At 38.6% G+C, this 22,285-nt stretch overlaps 1 pseudogene; it reads left to right on the forward strand.

Annotated features, from left to right (window-relative positions):
* Positions 1-4,513: 4,513 nt before the first annotated feature.
* LOC141321816 (uncharacterized) lies at positions 4,514-9,169 on the forward strand (annotated as a pseudogene).
* Positions 9,170-22,285: the final 13,116 nt, after the last annotated feature.

Genomic DNA, 22,285 nt, shown 5'->3' on the forward strand with positions numbered 1-22,285 from the left:
ACGATACAAACCAGTCTAATGCAGTACCACAAATACCAACCTCAGAATGTAATCTTTTTAACAAAATGTGGTGATCTACTGTATCGAAAGCTGCACTCAGGTCCAGTAGTAGAAGAATAGTGCATTTACCTGAGTCTGCAGATAACAAGAGATCATTTACTACTCTTAGAAGAGCAGACTCGGTACTATGTTTTGCTCTAAAACCAGACTGAAAGGGATCCAGAATATTATTAGACGTTAGGTAAGGGGAAATCTGGTTTAATACAACCTTTTCCAAAACTTTGTGCAGGAAAGGCAATTTTGAAATTGGCCTATAATTATTTAAATCAGTGGGATCAAGATTTGTTTTTTTGAGCAAAGGCTGGACCACGGCATGTTTAAGACAAGAAGGGACAGTACCTGTCTGTACAGAGCTATTAATAATAGAGAGTAAGCTGGGCAAAACAGCTGGCAGGACATCCTTCAACAGCTTTGTAGGAATAACATCACAAGAGCAAGTAGTTGATTTCATATTTAAAATAGTGTCTGACAACTCAGAAAGTGAGATGGCTTGAAAATTTGGAAACACAGAGGAGCTAGTATTTTCATAGTGAGGCTTCTGGGATACATTACAAGAAATCTGCACCCTAATAGAAGCAATCTTGTTAATGAAGAAGTTGCAAAACTTCTCACATAACTCCAAACTAGGATCTAGCCCTGTTGATCTAGAGGGATTTAACACAGCGTTTAATGTAGAAAACAAAATTTTTGGACAATGGGAGTTTTTTTAAATTAAATCAGAAAGGTACTTTGCCCGTTCTAGAGAAACGGCTTCCTGAAAAGTAGACAAGGTGCTCTGCAGTAATTGATATGAAATTTGTAATTTATCCTTTTTCCACCTTCTTTCTGCCCTTCTGCAATCTTTTCTTAAAGCTTTGATGCTGTTATTAAACCATGGCTGCTTTTTTGATTTGGTCTTTTTGGGTTTGAGGGGGGCAACTACATTTAAGATATCTAAGCAAGAGTAGTTAAAACTGTTAGCCAACTTATCAGCATTTGTATCCTGTGCTACCAGGGCACTACTGTGAGCAGACAAAGCGGCAAAAGCTTCAGTGAACTGCACGGCCGTAAAGGAATTAATAGATCGAGAGAGGTAGGTAGAAGACTGGTTTACAGGGCTAGGAAAAGCAATCACACTGTCAAACAGAACCGGCCAGTGGTCAGACAATCCAGTCTCACTAACAGTTACGTTACTAACAGAGAAACCTGATGATAATACAAGATCAAGAGTATGACCCAGCTTATGTGTGGGACCTGAGACATGTTGAAAAAGATTAAAAGAGTCCAAAAGTTGTGCAAAATCTCTTGAAACAGGTCTCGAAGGACAGCACAGATGTATGTTAAAATCACCAAGAATCAAGAGATTATCGGCACGTGGGACCACGTCTGATAAGAAATCGGAAAACTCCTTTATAAAATCATTGTTAGCTTTTGGAGGTCTGTATATCAAAACACAAACCAAAGGAGTAGAAAATTCCACTGTGCACATCAAAACCTCAAAGCTAGAATAAGCCTCAACAGGCAGAGGTTTGCATTTAAAGGTATCCTTAAAAATGACAGCAACTCCTCCACCCCGACTAGAAGTTCTTGGGCAACTAAGATAGTTACAGTACACCGGGGAAAGTTCAGATAGAGGGCTTAGGTCATCTGCCGTGAGCCAGGTTTCAGTAATGAATAAAAAGTCCAAGTTGTTGGTTACAAAAAAGTCATTCAATAAAAATGTTTTATTCAATATTGATCTTGCATTTATCAAGGCCATTTTAATCTCAAGCTGATTTGGCTCTTGCAATAAGAAGTCATGCTGGGACGCCTCTGATAGCGAGCGAAGGAGATTCAAATTCGCCCTGCGCGGAGATAAGCAACGTCGTCGCGAAAGCCGCTCATTAGACAACATTACAGGAATATTGTCAGATACAGTCATAGTCCGCTGTGTACGCTGTGTAGAACGAACGCCGCGGTGAAGATATCGTGGTCGACGAAGAACCCCCAAACCAGAGCATCGTAGAAAAATGTCTGATGGCAGCATAACTGACCGATCATTCAGTCGGATTAGTTCAGAGGACGTGTATGTAAATGACATCGTCGCAGTTGTCATAAGAGATGAGATAGCGAATTGTCGTTCACTGTTCCAAGTGACGATAATTCGGAGAACAGACAGAAGTAGACAGCAGACAGAGTTCAAATTCATAGTGATAGTCCCATGGAACAGACACTCACCGGGCAAATCCAAGGGAGATCGTGGGAAGATTAGCGACGTAACGTTACCTCTGACAAAATATTAGACTATGCTCAGAAGTCCAAATCAATAATCCAGAATGCCGCCCAGGTATAGCAGGAATCCGAGGAAAATTCAGCAGCAGAGACTCCGATGAATCTCAGCACCGAGTTGCCGACACCCAAATGGCAGTATGTTAATCCAGAAGACGTCCAAACACCATGCCCGGTGTTGGCACCACTCCGACGGCAACAACGGAGAGGAATTCCCAGGTTAGCTTTAGCATTAGGTTGCAGACTGCTTGAATTTCATATTGCACCGATCGAGGGGGAACTCAACCCGAAGACAAAATTCTCGGTTATCATCAAATTGAAAACAGTTTAAAAACAGATCGTGATAAAATAAACAAATTAATAAAACAAAACAATAAGACCGGAGAGCAGCGGCAAACAATTCGCACAGCGTTCACTCAACCGGAACTTCAATCTAAGTAAACAATGCATTTTTCAATGTACTTTACAATGTAAAGTAATCATTTTATCTAATATAGCAGTTTAATACTTCATCTAGGGTTAAAGAACGTTATTTTCGCGAGTGAAGCGCTTCTGCTCATGATAAATAGAGATGCTGCGTCTCATTTCGCGCTCTATATCTGAATCAATTTAAACTAAACATGCAAATGTGTAAACGGGGAAAACCGCATGCATTCGGATATTTCGAGATCAGTTTCAGTCCTCATTCATATGTGGAAATAAATCAGATATAAATCGGATATGTGCCAATGCTACTGTCATGTAAACAGGCAGATGGGATTTTCTGATGCATTGCGTTCACGTTACTAAAAACTGCTACAATTGGGTATATCTTCACATTTAACCCTTGTGAGTTAAAAAAAATGTACACATAGGTGCAAAATGGACAAAACTGTCCATGTCCAAAAACTGTTATAATAAATTTGATTTATTAATATTTTTTTCCACTTTCACTTATGTCTATTTTTTAACCAACATATGTTCTATCCATAGATACCAAATATTCATTCATTTTCCGTATTGTAACTCTTTAAATGCTGGTTTGTTTGCATAATGCCACAGGTGTTTGTTTTTTTTTTATGAAAAAATGAAAAATTGTAATTTCCATGTACTAAATGCTGAGCAGAATTTTTTCTTTGCTTATTAGATTCTAAATTCTAAATGTGAAGGCTTGTCGATAGAATGAATGCCCATTAGCATAATTTTATAGTCAAATGGCCCTGGGTTAAACAGTTGCAGTTTTAATGGGTTTCAATGTGGACATTTTTGTCCTTAAGGTCCTGAGTGTGAGTATGGTACAGAGAGTAAAATTTATTTTTTTGAAGGAAATGATGGTTAAGTTAAGTATTAAAATTTCAATAAAAATAAACACCTGAGCCAAAATGTATGCAGATGGAATTAACACAGGCACACTTATGACAAAAAACAAAACTGAAATGGACAAAAATGTCCATAAGATCACACAAGGGTTAATGTAGTCTTATGGGACCTGTGCTGGCAAAATGAGTGTAAAAATTTAAAAATTGTCTGTAAAATGATCTAAATTTGTACATTTTCTCCTGTCTTTAGTTGTAAGGAATTTTTTTTTTTTTTTTTTTGAGGAAACCATTTCAGGATTTTTCTCCATAAAGTGGAGTTTGAACTTCTAAAATGCAGCTTCAAATGGCTCTAAACGATCACAGCTGATGAAAAAAGGGTCTTATCTAGCAAAACGATTGTTTATTTTCTTTAAAAAAAAAAAAGACAATTTATGTACTTTTTAACCTCAAATGCTCATCTTGTCTAGCTCTGTGTGTACTCTGTGTAGAGATTAAAAAATAAATAAATTGTAAAATAACCGATCGTTTCGCTAGATAAGACCCTTCTTCATCAGCTGGGATCATTTAGCTGCATTTAAGCTGCATTTTGGAAGTTCAAACTTGGGGGCACCATAGAAGTCCATTAAATGAAGAGAAATCCTGAAATGTTTTCCTCAAAAAACAATTTCCTTACAAATGAAGAAAGACATGAACATCTTGGATGACAAGGGGGTGAGTACATTATCTGTAAATTTTTGTTCTGGAAGTGAACTACTCCTTTAACTATTGTACTCTGACTGAGATGCACCCAGATTTAGTTTGCATTAATTTCTGCTAATTGTTCTGATCTTAATTATGACTGATTGTCCAAACAGACAGAAAAACTCCTGCTGAAGCAACTGAGATCCCCATGAGGCACTGTTATAAAGATGGCATTTATTAAAGAGGAGGATGAAGACATAAAGATTGAAGAAGTATTCATTGTGAAACAAGAAGATGACGAGGAAGAAACAGGTTTGTTTTTATTCTCTTTAATAATATTTTTAGAATAAAGAGTGTCATTATTACGGTGGTTTTATTTAAAAATGGAGCTTCATGTGGACAAAAATATGTTGAGATCAAATGACCAGACACATACTAATGTGCAGCAGAGAACTATTTGATTAATTTTTTAGTTTGATTGTTAAAAAAAAGCAATAGATGCTGCTATATTTTGTACTTTCTTGAGGTGATACAGAAGCTCAAAATTCTTACTAATAACATTTTATTAACTAGACTAGACTAGCTTGTACATGAGTGAACCCAATCCTCCCTATTCACAAAATACATCAAAAATGGATTCTTTTTATTTATTTATTTTTTTTTTTTGGTCAGTGGTTAGGAAAACACGAATATTCCTTTCCTTTAATGCGTTGAGCTGTCGCTCTTTCTACGTAACATCTAAATCAGTCAAATCATGAAGCTGACATATACAGTCTCCTGCCAGTCTTGCTCAACACTGCTCTTTACTGAATGTTTTTCAGTAAAGAGCAGTGGTCGTAGCCGGTTAAAGATGGTAGTAGCTGGTTTCCCAGCCTGACATTTAAGACCAACCAGGAAAAATGGCCAAAATCCCTCTAAAACCAACCTGCTGACCAGCTAAAATCAGCCAACCAGCCTAGGCTGGCAATAAATAACTAAAATCGCCAGTAGGTGGCAGTAATTGGTCTTAATAAGTGAAGCGTCTTTCATTCATTCAGTAAGTACTCATATCAGTACTCATATTTTAAACATGAAAAGTGTTGTTTCTGTATCAATCTATGTACAGAATGTGTCAATATTTGTTCTTTGCTATTAAGTGCTACAAATATACTTAAAAGACACTTAAGTACATGCAGCGCTGTTTGCTAAAGTAGCATACTTTGCAGGCATCCTATCATACGCACACTGCTGGTATGGATACAGTCAGTTTTGACTGCAAGAGATGAGGTGATTTGATGTCTTTGATTGTTTACGGCACTCCCATTTTCCTGTTTTAGCATAAAAGCGGCATTTTGCTTGTCGGAAATGCATGCTCTGTTTTATGCTACTTTAAATTGGGGTAGAACCAAATTAATGGCAAAGCTCAGCATTTTGTTCGCGAACCCCCTTCCGTCACCTCGCATACCCCAGTTTGAGAAAAACTGCTATAGAGTATCCCACAAAAGTGAGTACACCACTCACACAAATTTAGTATATTGTCTGAAGGGATAATACTATAGAAATTTAACTTGGATATATTTTATAGTCAGTGTGCAGCTTGTATAGCAGTATAGATTTACTGTCCTATGAAAATAACTCAGCATACAGCCATTATTGTCAAAATAGCTGGCAACAAAAGTGAGTACACCCGAAGTGAACTTGTCAAAACTGTGTCCAAAGTGTCAATATTTTATGTTAGTACCATTGTTATCCAGCACTGCCTTAATCCTGCTAGGCATGGAATTGACCAGAGCTGCACTGGTTGTTGCTGGGATCCTCTTCCATATAATGGCATCACATAGCTGCAGTACATTAGACACATGGTGCTTCTCTACCTTCCACCTGAGGATGCCCCACAGGGTTCAGGTCTGGAGACAAACTTAGCCACTCATTCATCGTTATCATGTTGGAAAACTGCCATTCAGCTTAGTTTCTGGAGGGAAGGCACCGTGTTCTGCTTCAGAATGTACAGTACATAATGGAATCCATGTTTCCCTCAATGAACTGCAGCTCCCCAGAACCAGCAGCACTCATGCAGCCCCAGACCATGATGCTACCACCACCATGCTTGACTGAAGGCAAGACACAGTTTTCTTGGTACTCTTAACCAGGGCATCACCTCACATGCTGGACACCATCTGAGTTGATCTTATAGTCTCATCAGACCACAGAACATGATTCCAGTAATTCATGCTCATGGACAGGTTGTCTTCAGCAAACTGTTTGCTGGCTTTCTTATGAGCCAGCTTCAGAAGAGGCTTCCATCTGGGATGACGCCCGTGCAAACTGACTTTTAGCAGTGTGCAGTGTATGGTGCGAGCACTGACAAACTGACCTTTTACTTCTGCAACCTTTAAAGCAAAGCTGGCAGCACTCATGCATCTGCTTTTTTTTTTTTTTGTTGTTTTTTTTTTAAGCCAGGTTCTGCACTTGATGCACAGAACAGTCAAGCAGACAAAAACATAAACATAATGAATAGGACATGTGGCTTTACATGGCTAAACAACATACTGCTGTTATCACTTAGGGTGTACTCACTTTTGTTGCCAGCTATTTTGGCAATAATGGCTGTATTTTTAGAGGACAGTAAATCTATACTGCTATACAAGCTGGACACTGACTACTCTAAAATATATCCAAGTTTCATTTCTATAGTATTATCCCTTGGGAAGATATACTAAAATGGTTGCTGAAATGTAAGAGGTGTACTTACTTTTGTGAGATACTGTATGTTTCTCATCCCCCACCCCATTTTGGTATTATTGTTTGTTGACAATGAAACAGAAAAAGGGGGTTTGGAGCGTTTGGGGATTTTTATGAATGCACAGACAAAAAAAAGTCACAATTACAAATACATTTTAAAATCCAAATACTGGTTAATGGCTGGTAAGCAATATTTTGGCCTGTGCATTTTCTCAGTTCGGTTGCTGTTGGCAAGTGATTTTTTTGTAATCTTGTTTGCTTTCCTCCTGCTTTGTTGTTCATGTCTTACTTTCTTTAGTCGTAAAGAAATGTTTTTTGAGGAAAACATTTCAGGATTTCTCTCCATATAGTGGACTTCTATGGTGCCCCCAAGTTTGAACTTCCAAAATGCAGTTTAAATGTGGCGTCAAAGGGCTTTTAATGATCCCAGCCGAGGAAGAAGTTTATTATCTAGCGAAACGATCAGATATATACTTTTTAATCTCAAATGCTTGTCTTGCTGAGCTAGACAAGACTTTGAGGTTAAAAAGTATATAAATTGTAATTTTTTTTTTTTTTTTTAGAAAATAACATTGTTTGCTAAATAAAACCCTTCTTTCCTTGGCTGCGATCATTTAGAGCCCTTTGAAGCTGCATTTTAGAAGTTCAAACCATATAAATCCTGAATGCTTTACTCAAAAAACATAATTTCCTTACGACTGAAGAAAGAAGGACATGAACATCTTGGATGACAAGTGTGTGAGTACATTATCTGTAAATTTTTGTTCTGAAATGTGCATTTCTCAAATCTCTCACAATTGTGATTTTCATGCTGCCCAAATGTGGTTTACATACATGACACTATTAATCTTAGTTAAAAATTACAGAAGTTTCCCCCAAAATCCCAAGCATACCTTTACGTCTATGTAATGCTGCATTTAAAAAAAAAACTTGATTCCAAGTTTTCAATGAGGAATTAAAACAGTAGTCAAACATCAAACACTTCAAACATCCCCAGTAGAACACATTTTGATGTTTTCACATATCCAAGACTTTCTATAAATGTAAACTGGGGTGTCAAGCTCAGCTCTGCAGAGTTTAACTCCAATTCTAACTGAACACACCTGAATCATGGTCTTCAAGGTTAACTTATTAGAGGTTTGTTGGAGCTAAACTCTGCAGGACTGTGACTCCAGAATAAATGGCAGATTTGGGCCATTGTTGCACTCTGTTCTTCTGTTGCTTTTAAACAGGGGTTAACTTGTGTTTGTCTCTTTATAGAACTGATGGTGCCAAGAATGGAGAGTGAAGTACTAGATGAAATGCAAAATGAAGATCAGTATTTTATAACTGGACGAGAATCAATTAGTTGCTCTCAGACAGAAAATACTTCCTCAAGTAAAACTAATTTCACCTGCCAGTATTGTGGAAAGAGTTTCAGTCAACATGGAAATCTTATAGTCCACATGAGGATTCACACTGGAGAGAAGCCTTTCACCTGCCAAGAGTGTGGAAAATCTTTCACTAAAAAAGCAGCCCTCAAAAGCCACATGAACGTCCACACAGGTGAAAAGCCTTACACCTGCCCTCTGTGTGGAAAACATTTCAGTCAACAAGGAAGCATTAACAGGCACATGAGAACTCACACTGGAGAGAAGCCGTACCTCTGCAAACTTTGTTGAATAGGTTTTACAACCAAACCAAACCTTGAGTATCACATGAACATTCACACTGGTGAGAAGCCATATGCATGTGATCAGTGTGAAAAGAAGTTCAGTCATAAGGGAACCCTTAAAAAGCACATGGTGGTTCACTCAAGAGCTCTCTCTCTCAGTTTTATATGCCATCAGTGTGGAATGAGTTTCTCAGACAGTGATCACCTTAAAAATCATGTAACATCTCACACTGGAGAAAAACCGTTCATGTGCAGTCACTGTGGAAAGACTTGCTCAAACAAGACAAACCTAAATCTACACATGAGAATTCATACTGGAGAGAAGGATTATATCTGCCCTTATTGTGGAAAGACTTTCAGATTTAGAGGAAACCTTCGGGCTCACATGAGAGTTCACAGTGAAGAAAAACCTTTTACCTGCCTTTCATGTGGAAAGAGTTTCACACTTAAAGGAAACCTTACTGCTCACATGAGGCTTCACACTGGAGACAGACCTTCTGCAACATAAGTTTCACAATCAGAGAAACCTGACAGATCATTTGCAAACGCATTCTGGAAAGACACTGACAAGTTTAGAAGGAGCAATTTTATATGCATATACTTGTATGTACCAGACCGTATTTCTGTTTTTTGTACGTAAATAGTTTCAAATAGTTCTGCAGCATAAAATGGCACCAGAAAAAAAAAAGTAATTTTTTTGACTGAAATAGCAAAAATAATTTTTAAGGCTGAAATTATTGACTGAAACGTTGACAAATATTAAATATAAATTCTCAAATGAGTTATGTCGTGTTACGTACAAGTTCCTTCTTACTGAACTGTCCACTTGTGCCAAGAAAAGGTGGGCTAACAAGTCTGGCATGAATTTCAACAAGTACAGTGGGGCAAATAAGTATTTAATAAACTGCCGATTTTTCAAGTTTTCTCACTTACAAAGAATGGTGAAATCTGTGATTTTCATCGTAGGTACACCTCAACTGTGAGAGACAGAATATCAACAAAAAAAAATCCAGTCACATTGTATGATTTTTAAATAATTAATTACCATTTTATTGCATGAAACAAGTCTTTGACAAACTAGAAAAATAGAACTTAATATTTGGTTTACAATTACAGAGGTCAGATGTTTTCTGTAGTTCTTGACCAGGTTTGCACACACTGCAGCAGGGATTTTGGCCCCCTCCTCCATAAAGGACTTCTCCAGATCTTTCAGGTTTTGGGACTGTAGCTGGACAACAGGCTCTTACTGAGGGAAGGAGGTTGTTGCCCAAAATCTTGTGATACATGGCCCCATCCATCCTTCCCTCAATACAGTGCGGTCGTCCTGTCCCCTTTGCAGAAAAGCACCCCCATGCTTCACGTTTGGGGTGGTTTTCTTGGGATTGTACTTATCCTTCTTCCTCCAAACACGCCGAGTGGATGTTTTACCAAAAGTTCTATTTTGGTCTCATCTGACCACATGACCTTCTCCCATGCCTCCTCTGGATCATCCAAATGGTCTTTGGCAAACTTCAGACAGGCTTGGACATGTGCTGTCTTGAGCAGCGGGATCTTGCGTGCGCTGCAGGATTTTAATCCATGACCGTGGAGTGTGTTACTAATGGTAAATGTTGACACGGTGGTCCCAGCTGTCTTCAGGTCATTGACCAGGTCCTACCATTTAGTTCTAGGGAGATCTCTCACCTTTCTCAGGATCATTGATTGTCCCTAGTGTCCTTAGACAGCTCTTTGGTCTTGCCCATAGTGGAGAGGTTGGAGTCTGACTGAGTGAGTGGACAGGTGTCTTTTATACAGGTAACAAGTTCAACAGGTGCAATTAGTACAGGTAATGAGTGGAGGATAGGAGGGCTTCTTAAAGACAAACAATCAGGTTTTGTGAGAGCCAGAATTCTTGCTGGTTGGTAGGTTATCAAATACTTATTTCATGCTATAAAATGGAAATTAATTATTTAAAAATCATAAAATTAGATTTTAGGTAAATAATTTTTTTAGGTTTTGTCTCTCACAGTTGAGGCATACCTACGACTTAATCGGCGAAACACTGTGCTGTTCAAACTACATGTCTTCCTGTCTTTCTTTAGGTCATTGTGCTGTTCACACTACGTGACACAATGTAAATGATCCACAACAGTGGGTCACACACTACTGCTAACACTAAGCTGACAACAACTTTGTCGCCCAATAGGCAAGTTTCCATCCAGTTTTTTGCAATGTTTTGTGATCGACAAAGAGAATATGCATACAAAAACTGAAATTTGCTGTCTCCATCCAACTGGCTTTTTACCAATAAAAAAATGTGTGCGGGATGACGATATCCCTAAAAAAAAAAGCACTTGTTGCATAGCTGTTTCCGTTAATAATTTAACCTATTGTCCAAAATACATAGGCTTGAAACAAAACTGTATTATTTAGGCTATTATTTAATTTTATAGGCGTACTTAAAACTCATGACTTACAATTTATTATTTATTTATTTAGCAATATACATAAACGGGTGAAGTTATTTTTCTAATTAATTAAAATGAAATTATGTGGCTGTTGTAGTGTTTGAACCAATCAGACAAGCGGCTATTTGTTACCTATAACAAATAATTTTTAAAACCAACAAGCCAGCTATACTGTATGTTGGAATTCTGGAAACAACCCCTGAAAGCAACTAACATCCAAAAGGAGCTCAGTTGCCAGGGCAGCCATCTGATCACAGTTTTACGACCCAAAGGAATGCAGGCAGAAACACTCTTCCTACTCCTTTCCTATAGGAAAGACTTTATGCCCATAGAAATGGACTTGTCCCTAATTCAAAGAAAAACTTATTTGAATGAACACACATATCCTTTAGGTCATTTTGTCACCACCATACTATAAATGTCTTGTATAATGTCTCTTGACTTTTTTAAAAAAAAATTTATGCATGCTTAATGTGTGAAGTACTAGTCAATGTAACCCCTCCTATAACTATGTGTCTCCTATCAAACTAATGCATTTAATGATGCACACTTTGGTATACGCCTTCTCCTCATAGAATGCCATGTGTGTTCGTACTTTAATCCGAATATAAAATGCCACAACCATTCGAACCATGCTCCACAGTTCCGCCTGTCTCTTCTGAAAAATCTTGATTGCAGCTTCGGCCATCTAATAGAACCATCCAGAACTACTTCAGAGGCTTCACGAGACTCTAGTTTAACAGCTAAGTCAAATGCAAGTATCATTCCTTCTACTAAACAGAGGTTTTGTGTAAGCTATCGTATACTGTGCTTTGAGTTAGAAACTGATGGTTCTTTCAGATGGTCAACTCAGCCTCATACCCCTTTCCTTGTCTGTTTCTAGCCATCACCTCTCACCCTTCCTAGGTACCATGTATGTGTGATTTGCATGTGTACGTGTTCGTTTAGACTAGTTATATGTTAGTCCTTCGTTAATAAAACTCTTGTGCATGAATTACATGAGTCTCTGATTCTGCCTTGCAAATTAATGTCCCTTTATGATTTACGATTAAGCTACATGCTCTAATGCATTAATACTGTAAGAATGTTATTTTTCTGTGGCCAATATGAAATTGATATGAAGTTACCCTGAATGTTCGCTGGACGAATGGATAGTCGATGGCGAGTTAATCCCGCTACAGTTACTACTGGCGACTAATATAAATAATTGTAGTTAATCGTAATTAATTGTAATTATTTATATAAATTTTCCTTTTGAGCTTAATTCTCTACACTGTGATCCATTTAAAATACCTACATTGGTTTTCCAAGTATTAATTTTATACAAGCAACAACAAAAAAAAAAAAACTGCATTAACAACTGAACCTGAGTATTCACATGGTCACATCACGCACATGCAGTGCTTTTGTGAACGGAGAAAAACATACATCAATCTACAGGTGCTGGTCATATAATTAGAATATCTTCAAAAAGTTGTTTTATTTCACTAATTCCATTTAAGAAGTGAAACTTGTATAATGTATACATTCTTTCCACACAGACTGATATTTTTCAAGTCTTTTAATTTTGATGATTATAACTGTATAAAAGTATGAGCAGCATGTACAGCACTCAATACTTGGTTGGGGCTCCTTTTGCCTGAGTTGCTGCAGCAATGCGGTGTGGCATGGAGTCGATCAGTCTGTGGCACTGCTCAGGTGTTATGAGAGCCCAGGTTGCTCTGATAGTGGCCTTCAGCTCTTCTGCATTGTTGGGTCTGGCATATCGCATATACCTCTTCACATACCCCATAGATTTTCTATGGGGTTGAGTTCAGGCAAGTTTGCTGGCCAATTAGGAACAGGGATACCATGGTCCTTAAACCGGATACTGGTAGCTTTGGCACTGTGTGCAGGTGCCAAGTCCTGTTGGAAAATGAAATCTGCATCTCCATAAAGTTGGTCAGCAGCAGGAAGCATGAAGTGCTCTAAAACATCCTGGTATACAGCTGCGTTGACCTTGGATTTCAGAAAACACAATGGACCAACACCAGCAGGTGACATGGCACCCCAAACCATCACTGACTGTGGAAACTTTACAGTGGACCTCAAACAACGTGGATTCTGTGCCTCTTCTCTCTTCCTCCAGACGCTGGGACTGTGATTTCCAAAGTAAATGCAAAATATACTTTCATCAGAGAACATAACTTTGGACCACTCAGCAGCAGTCCAGTCCTTTTGTCTTTAGCCCAGGCGAGACGCTTCTAACGCTGTCTGTTGTTCAAGAGTGGCTTGACACAAGAAATGCGACAGCTGAAACCCATGTCTTGCATGCGTCTGTGCGTAGTGGTTCTTGAAGCACTGACTCCAGCTGCAGTCCACACTTTGTGAATCTCCCCCACATTTTTGAATGGGTCTTGTTTCACAGTTCTCTCCAGGTAGCGGTTATCCCTATTGCTTGTGCACTTTTTTTTCTACCACATCTTTTCCTTCCTTTCACCTCTCAATTAATGTGTTTGGACACAGAGCTCTGTGAACAGTCAGTATTTTTTGCAATGACCTTTTGTGTCTTGCCCTCCTTGTGCAAGGAGTCAATGGTCATCTTTTGGACAACTGTCAAATCAGCAGTCTTCCCCATGATTGTGTAGCCTACAGAACTAGACTGAGAGACCATTTAAAGGCCTTTGCAGGTGTTTTGAGTTAATTAGCTGATTAGAGTGTGGCACCAGGTGTCTTCAATACTGAACCTTTTCACAATACACTATTTTTCTAAGATACTGAATTGGGGTTTTCATTAGTTGTTAGTTACAATCATCAAAATGAAAAGAAATAAACACTTGAAATATCTCGGTCTGTGTGGAATGAATGTAATGTATACATTATACAAGTTTCGCTTAAATGGAATTAGTGAAATAAATCATCTTTTTGAAGATATTCTAATGATATTACCAGCACTTGTATGTTCTGAGTTAGAGATCTCAAACTGAAATTGGTCTAATCAGATGTGAGAAAAATGACACATCTGACAAAAAAAGAAGTCACTCTCCCATTTATCTTGCTCCAAATTAAAGGTCTCTAGTACTTTAACTGAAAATGGAGTGTTTAATCTTTTCATTATACATAGCAGTATCAAATTGGAGGACAGAGTGTCAGTAAAGTGCTTTGACACAATCTGAATTGTTAAAAACCCTATGTAAATAAAGGTGACTTGACTTGACTTGACTTAAAGACTCTCCCAGGACCACAGCTGGAGAATTGCAGAAAATAGTTGAGTCTCGGGGTCAGAAAACCTTAAAAACAGTCGTAAAACAATCGCAATTAATCGGAAAACAGTAGCTACATCACCATGTTGTTCGGGAGGGTTTCAAGAAAAATTCTCCTTGCTCACCCAAAACAAATTCCAGCATAATCAGTTATCAGACACGGCTGGAACTTTAAGAGGCTGGCTTCTATGGTCAGATGAAATGAGCTTTAAGCAGCAAACACTCAAGATGGGTTTGGTAAACACAGGGATAAACAGTTCCCCATGTGTACAATGAAATATACTGCTGTAGTTTTGATGTTGTGGGCCAGTATTTCTGCTGGAGGTCTTGTTTAAAAACATGGCATCATGTCAAATACCAACATAAAAAATGAGTGACTGTTAGAAATCTTATAATGGGCCATGTTTGGAACTTTCCACTGGCAAATCAAGTCTTGCCAAGCATCTCCATGATTTTTGTTTGCTTGTTAACACTCAAATGGCACATCACATTTCCAGGCCAAAAGGCCAAAGGCTGCAGCTGAAACAGTTAGGTTTTGAGAAAGCTGGTTTCCGTAACACAGTTTCTGCAGTTGATGGGTGTCACATCCCAGTTATGAGACCTCACTGTGATAATCCCTTAGCATACTATAACAGAAAGCAGAACTTTACTCAGTAGAACATTGTGGACAACTTAGTATCATGAAAACAATTTGGCTTTCTTTACGTTGTGTGACACAAAATGTAAGGTCAATTAAAGTCGTATTCAGCATTTAGTGAAATTCTTCTTATTGAACTTACCTTTTTTCTGGTATCTCCATAATTTTCTCCTGATGTTGTCCAATTGCTTTTAGTTCTGTAACAATTGTATTTAGGCTGGTTAACTTTTTTTTTTTCAAATGACCATCTGCGTTTCTCTTTCAGTCTTCGTCATCTCCAAAGTTCTGGCTGAACAAGGGTCTCCAATGCAGAAGTCCTTCTCTCTGCATGGGCCTCATAGGTCTCATAAAAAGAGGGCTGGCTCACTGGTCGTCTTCTTCTTGTGGGATTTAGCACCATGTTTTGGAGATCAGAGGGTCCAGGAATGTCATCCCTGCCTGGCTGTTCTTCAGAGGAATGTGGTGTGTGTGTGTGTGTGTGTGTGTGTGTGGCCGTGTTTTGGGAGCACACTTCCTCCAGGACCAGTGGAGTGGAGAAAATTGTAGAAGCTGGTGCACTTCCAATTCCAGAACTGCCAAACAGCTTATCCATTTGCTGTGAAAGAGATCATTGACTTAGGAATGGGAAAAAACACACACCTCGTCAAAGATGTGTTTACTGTATCACAAAACCATTTATACATATACAGTACATATAGGCCTATAGAGGATGAAACTGTTTTCCAAACATACAAAAAACGGAATAAAGAAAAAGAAGAACTGAAACTGCATAAGATAAATAAATAAAAGAAATAAGCTTGCCTATCATTTATTCTATATAATCGTTTAGCTTTTTTATTGATCATTTCAAGTATGTGAGTTACTTTTATGTAATATGTTAGGACATTTTTCAAATATAAGCAGATTTGGAGCAACTGCAGCACCTGACCTCTGTGGCTGGTCTCGTTTTGCTCTCACGGTACACTCGATTTATCGTGACTACATTTAAGATGGCGGCGACTGCTCTGTTCCTGGTGGAAGATGTCTGTATAAATCTTCTTGTAAATAAACTACCGGTGCTTTTTCTGAGTTCTCAATGTCTCGTTTTAAATGTCAGGGCCCTAGGAAGTCTACTGATGAAGTGTGGAGCTACTTTGTGCCTCGTAAATGGCGTAAAACAGTGATTTATTTACATGGCTCCTTCGATGCCCGATTGACTTTCATTGACAACCTGTTGTTAGCATCGGCTAACTGACCCCAGATTTCGGACAGCTGGACACAAACCGAGATGAAATATGCAAGGTACGTTCACACTCGGTATCATGATTCAATACACTTTAGGTCAATATCACACCGGAGTTCTCCTTTAATATGATATGTGATAGGCGACCAATCGTCTCAGACTGTAGCAGCGAAATGTACTTCACAGCTGAGTATGTGTATTATTTTTTAAACAGCAAATGTTTTTTAAACATATCACAAAGACACTATTTATTTGAAAGACACATGTGACCTTATTCAGAAAACCAAAGATTTGAAAATCCCATCTAGTTGATCTCTTTTCACGATAGACATTGACAGCCTATAGCACCTGTATATCATTGCTCTTTTGTTGATTTTACTCCTCCTTCATACTGTACACAGAAAGCTGCATCCTCTTAAGATTAGTGAAGCTCTCAGATCAGATGTACCTGCTCTGAATGTATCTAAAATCAAAGGAAAAGGAGTCTTAAAGGCTAGGTAAGCAGCATGTACAGTGCCCTCCACTAATATTGGCGAAAGCGAAATGATAGTGCGGCAAACTTACATTATGAAATAAATGGTTTTCTGTAATGCATCGTGACCATAATTATTGGCATCCCTATAAATTCCTATGGATAATATATATATATAGATAGTATATAAGTATATTCCTATTCATATTTTCATTTTTAGTGCACCAGGGTAACTAGGAGCAAGGAATTGTGCAGCCATGACTTCCGGTTCCACCGGATTATAAATATGAGGAACACAACGGCCAAATTCCCTTAATCATCCATCACAAGCAGTAAAACCAAAAAACATAGTTCTGATGTGCAGAACAGGTTTGTTAACCTTAACAAAATAGAAAGTGGCTGTAAGAAAAGAGCTAACGCATTGAAAATCCCCATTCCCACCATTTGAGCAATAATTAAAGGAACACTCCACTTTTTTTGGAAATAGGCTCATTCTCCAACTCCCCCCGAGTTAATAAGTTGATTTTTACCGTTTTGAAATCCATTCAGCCGTTCTCCTGTTCTGGCGATATCACTTTTAGCATAGCTTAGCATAGATCATTGAATCCTATTAGACCAATAGCATCACGTTCAAAAATGACCAACGAGTTTCCATATTTGTCCGTTATTTCAAATGTAGAAGCGCGGTATGCGAGCTCATAATGAAAGCAACGCTCACACGGTGATACACGCTCGTTTTTTCCAGGCGCGTCCGCGCCGCATCAACATAAATATTCTATAATCTTTGGATAAATACATCTCAACTTTTCAGAATGCCACATGCGCACGCAGGTCATATGACAAGAACCAAAAAATCAGCTTCACCCTTTCCCTTATACCATTGAAAAAACAGCCAAGTTGGAGGAACAGCTGATTATATCTGTACATGAATAACCATTTTTAAAGACATTTAATAGCAAAGCTAATGCAACCGATTTTTAATGCTGGAAATCCATTTATGCTTTGCTGAAACTTCGTCATTGAGTGATCAGGTCATGGCTGCTTAGCAACGGCAGACGCCACAAGAAAGAAGTTTTTTCAGAAGAAGAACATTTTTATTTTTATTCTGTCTGTTCAGCATCCTCCAACAAGGACTGGTGGTGGTGGGATTCATAATGTTCATAATGGCATTTTATTAGTTGGTTTAACCATGGATGAGGTAATGGTTGTCATATAATTTTTTTTTTTCAATGACGTTCCTTGTTACATATTCAAAAACATTAACCAATATTGCATATCCATAATTATTATAATGGATATAATTACAAAATACTTACAGTATAACGTAAATTAAAAGCTAAGCGCACAAAAAAACAGGATTTTTTCACTCATTTTGAATTTTACTCAAATACAAATACAAATACAAATACTTTTCCCCCCTCAACAAATACAAATACAGACACAAATACTGGCTGCTTTGCACACCCCTCTTAGTACACGATATAACTGCAGAAGAGTCAAGTTTTAAATAGGACAAATATCGAAACTCGTTGGTTAATTCTGAACGCGATGCTATTGGTCTCATAGGATTCAATGATCTATGCTAAGCTATGCTAAAAGTGATATCGCCAGAACAGGAGAACGGCTGAATGGATTTCAAAACGGTAAAAATCAACTTATTAACTCGGGGGGAGTTGGAGAATGAGCCTATTTCCAAAAAAGTGGAGTGTTCCTTTAAGAAGTTCCAGTCAACTAAATATGTTACAAATCTGCCTAGAAGACGTGTCTATATCATCCTAAGGCACGATAAGGAGGAGAGTTTAAGGAGCCATAGACTCTCCAAGGATCACAGATGGAGAATTGCAGAGATTAGTTGAGTCTTGGGGTCAGAAAGCCTAAAATAAAGTGACCAAACAGCCCCTACATTACCACATGTTGTTCCTCACTCACCCAAAAACAAACTCCATCATATTCACTTGTCAGACATGATTGGAACTTCAAACAGGACTGGCTTCTATGGTCAGATGAAACTAAAAATGAACTTTTTGGCAGCTAACCCTCCAGATGGTTTTGGTGCAGACAGGGATAAAAAAAGTACCCAATGAGAAAACTCAGAAAAGTGTAGTGAATTTTTACAGAAGACTCATCCCATTTTAACTCGGCCCACTCAGGGATACCAATTATGTAGTGAGTTTTGCTTTCGCCCACTAGAAATGTGAAATAGTGTAGTGATGGGTACTCGTGTCACAGATGACGTTATGATTATATCACATGAGAATGATTGATAGGATATCTAACTTGTAGACCCTCTTACTGTATTATCAACACAAGGAAGACACACGTATAATAAAATAAATTGATTAACAAAAGATAGACAAGAGTAATTAACTACTAAATGAATACCATACATGCAAAAGGAATAAAGTGCATAAGATGCATAAAATGCAAGTGATTCAGTTGGGTGTTGCTATGTCAGAGCTAGGTTATCTTATGGAAAGATAAACTTCTGCTACTCCGAAAAAAATAAGATGAAGAACCTTACTAAGAATGCAATGTAGTGGACCACGCATTCCAGGGCCCAGTTTATGGCAGGGGCCCCGTCTCTGACTTCAATAGTGGACAAAGGTTTGCTATGTTTTGATTGGATCTTGGTGGACTAACACAAGCAAACTGTCCATCACCATTAGATAAGGATGCCAGGACAACTGCCAGACATCTCTAAGAGAGCAAGTTTACGTTTTTGAGGTCTTAGAGAGTTTTTGGTACAAAAACCTAGGAAGGACAGAACTTCCTATTGGTCAAGATGCAGTTTCTGCCCCCCACCCACCTTGAGACTGTTCCCATTAAGTCGGTCCACTCGGTACAACACATTACTATAGGATATCGCGCTCCTGCGCCGTCCGCTGAAGACACCTATAATCACGCCTGGAAGGCAATTGACACATGATGACTTACTTGCTGTGTGCAAACCATAGTGCGCTGGTGTCGTTGGGGCATGCCATGGCCGGTACTGTGGTGGCGCAGCGGCATCTTTGGCTAACCTTGGCAAACCTGCCAGAGCACGACCGGAGTGCGTTTCTCAGCGCCCCGATCTCCCCGTCCGGGCTCTTCAGAGAAGACCTTGGTGTGTTCCAGGCATGGTTCGAGGACTCTAGAAAACAAGCAGAGTCGGGGACTTCCGGCTGACGCAACCCAAGATGGCAGCATAGGTGTATGGTTCCCGATCAGTACTCGATAAAAAACCCAGAATTCGATAGTTTTGATAGAAATAATTACAACTGCAGCAGAGATGGAAAGGGGAGGAAAATCAAGAAGACAAATAAACCAAAAAAACTCGAAGAAACAACCAGAACTGAGCGATGAAGACGAAGGCGAGGTAGCGGATAAAATAGAGGGTGAAGACAAACCCCTGGAGGCCGAGGAAGCCGTGGCGATCCGTATGGGACTGAAAGATATTGTTAAAAAAAATCCAGGACTTCAAAACCGAACTAAAAGCGGAATTTACTACGTTAAAAAGGGAAATTAAAAAGGATTTTAAAAAAGAACTCGAGGATTTTAAGAAAGACATTAACCAGCGGCTAACAGAAACAACGACAGAACTAGCCGAGCAAAATGCGAGAATCACGGAAACTGAACAGAGAATTGAGGAGCTAGAAAACTGGAACATAGAGGCAAAAGAAGCTCTACTCCAATCTATTAAGCAGCAGAGAATACTACGGGACAAGCTGACAGATCAAGAAGGAAGAAGCCGACGGAATAATATCCGGATCTTCGGCTTAAAAGAGGGAGCAGAGGGCGGCTCTGCAACACGATTCATTGAACAACTTCTGAAAGATGAGCTACCCCTACCAACAAACATGGATCTACAAATACAACGGGCACACCGAGCTTTACTGCCGAAACCAGGCGCTGATAAACCCCCGAGATCTATTGTGGTGAACTTCCTTCAATACACAGTGAAAGAGACGGTGCTGAGGGAAGCCTGGGGGAAAAAATCCACTATCAAAACCGCGCACTCTTCTTTGATCATGACTACGCCACTGAGGTTATCCAGAAAAGAAAAGAATACAACAGCATAAAAAAGGCCTTGAAGGAGAGAGGAATACGTTTCCAGACACCCCTAACGAAAATCAGGATTCATTGGGAAGCTGGCCCACATACGTACGAGAGCGCACAAGAGTCTGAGAAAGAGCTGAACCGGAGGGCAATCACCGCAGAAGTATCAGGCGGAGGCGCATTTAAGAGCGGGATAGAAGAACGACTCGGCATTACAATGGCAACGAGTTGGAAACACAGAAGATATGGCTGTACGAGCCAAGCAGAGGCTCCAGGAATATCAAAGGAAATTATGATATAGAGGTATGTGAGTGCATTCAAAAGACTCAAATAAGGACACGAACGAACAGATCAAAAGTAAATACACTCCGTGAAATGGTCAAAATGCTAAATTGATTGTCTTTTTTTTGTTATATCTGATTGGTAACTAAGAACCTACCTCATACTAGGAGGTTAATACAGAGACTGTATTGGACAATTAGAGCAAACCTCCCTAGAGAGGGCCCCCATATATAACGGGATATCCTCCTCAACCCACAAAGGTAACGTGGGTGGCACACACATGGACACGTATCTTTTTTTGGAAGTTAAATTGTTTCCTGTTTTGTGTTAAAATGTTCTATGTTCTTACAATGTTTTTGCTGGTTACCATGGACACGATACAAATCAAAGAAAAGTACAAGCTTCTACAAAAACAAAATGAATAACATTTCACTGGTGTCATTAAATGTAAACGGGCTGAATAATCCAATTAAGAGAAGTAAGATGATTTTGAAAATGAGGAAACTAAAAGCACAAATTATATTCGTCCAAGAAAAACACTTATGGCAAGAAGTTTGGTTACAGAAACACATTCTATAGCACATGTAAACATAGTCGCAAAAGAGGGGTTGCGATAATGATACAAAATGCAATCAAATTTGAGTGTCTGAAAGAAATTAACGATGAAGAGGGACGATTTATTCTTGTTAAAGGAAAATTAGAGAACGAAATAGTCACACTAATCAATGTATACGCCCCGCCAGAAAGTGAAGAACATATCTTTAAAACCCTATTTACAATTATAGCAGCAGAATCAGAAGGTACTATGATGTGTGCTGGGGATTTTAATGTATTTTTGAACCATACAACAAGCAAAAAAAGAAACAAGACCCAATTATCAAAATTCATGAATATAGCACTAAAGGAACAGGGCATGATAGATGTATGGAGAGAACTCCACCCAGCAGAGATACCTATACACACTACTCCAAAACCCACAACACTTATTCCAGAATAGACTATATATTTATGAATAATTGAAATATACACAAGGTAAAAGAATGTAAAATTGGAATAGCTGATATTTCAGATCACAACACAATGCACTTAACCATGCATATTAATAATAGACAAAAAAATACAACTTGGAGACTGAACTGTGGCATAATGAACAATAAAATAATAGTTGAAGAAATTAAGATAGACATAAAAAGATACATTGAAGAAAATGCTACAGATGAATTAAGCCCGACCATTATATGGGATACCTTAAAGGCCGTAATTAGAGGAAAATTAATAGCTATCCCT

Source organism: Garra rufa, chromosome 1 (genome assembly GCF_049309525.1).
Source record: "Garra rufa chromosome 1, GarRuf1.0, whole genome shotgun sequence".
In the NCBI taxonomy this organism is placed as follows: Eukaryota; Metazoa; Chordata; class Actinopteri; order Cypriniformes; family Cyprinidae; genus Garra; species Garra rufa.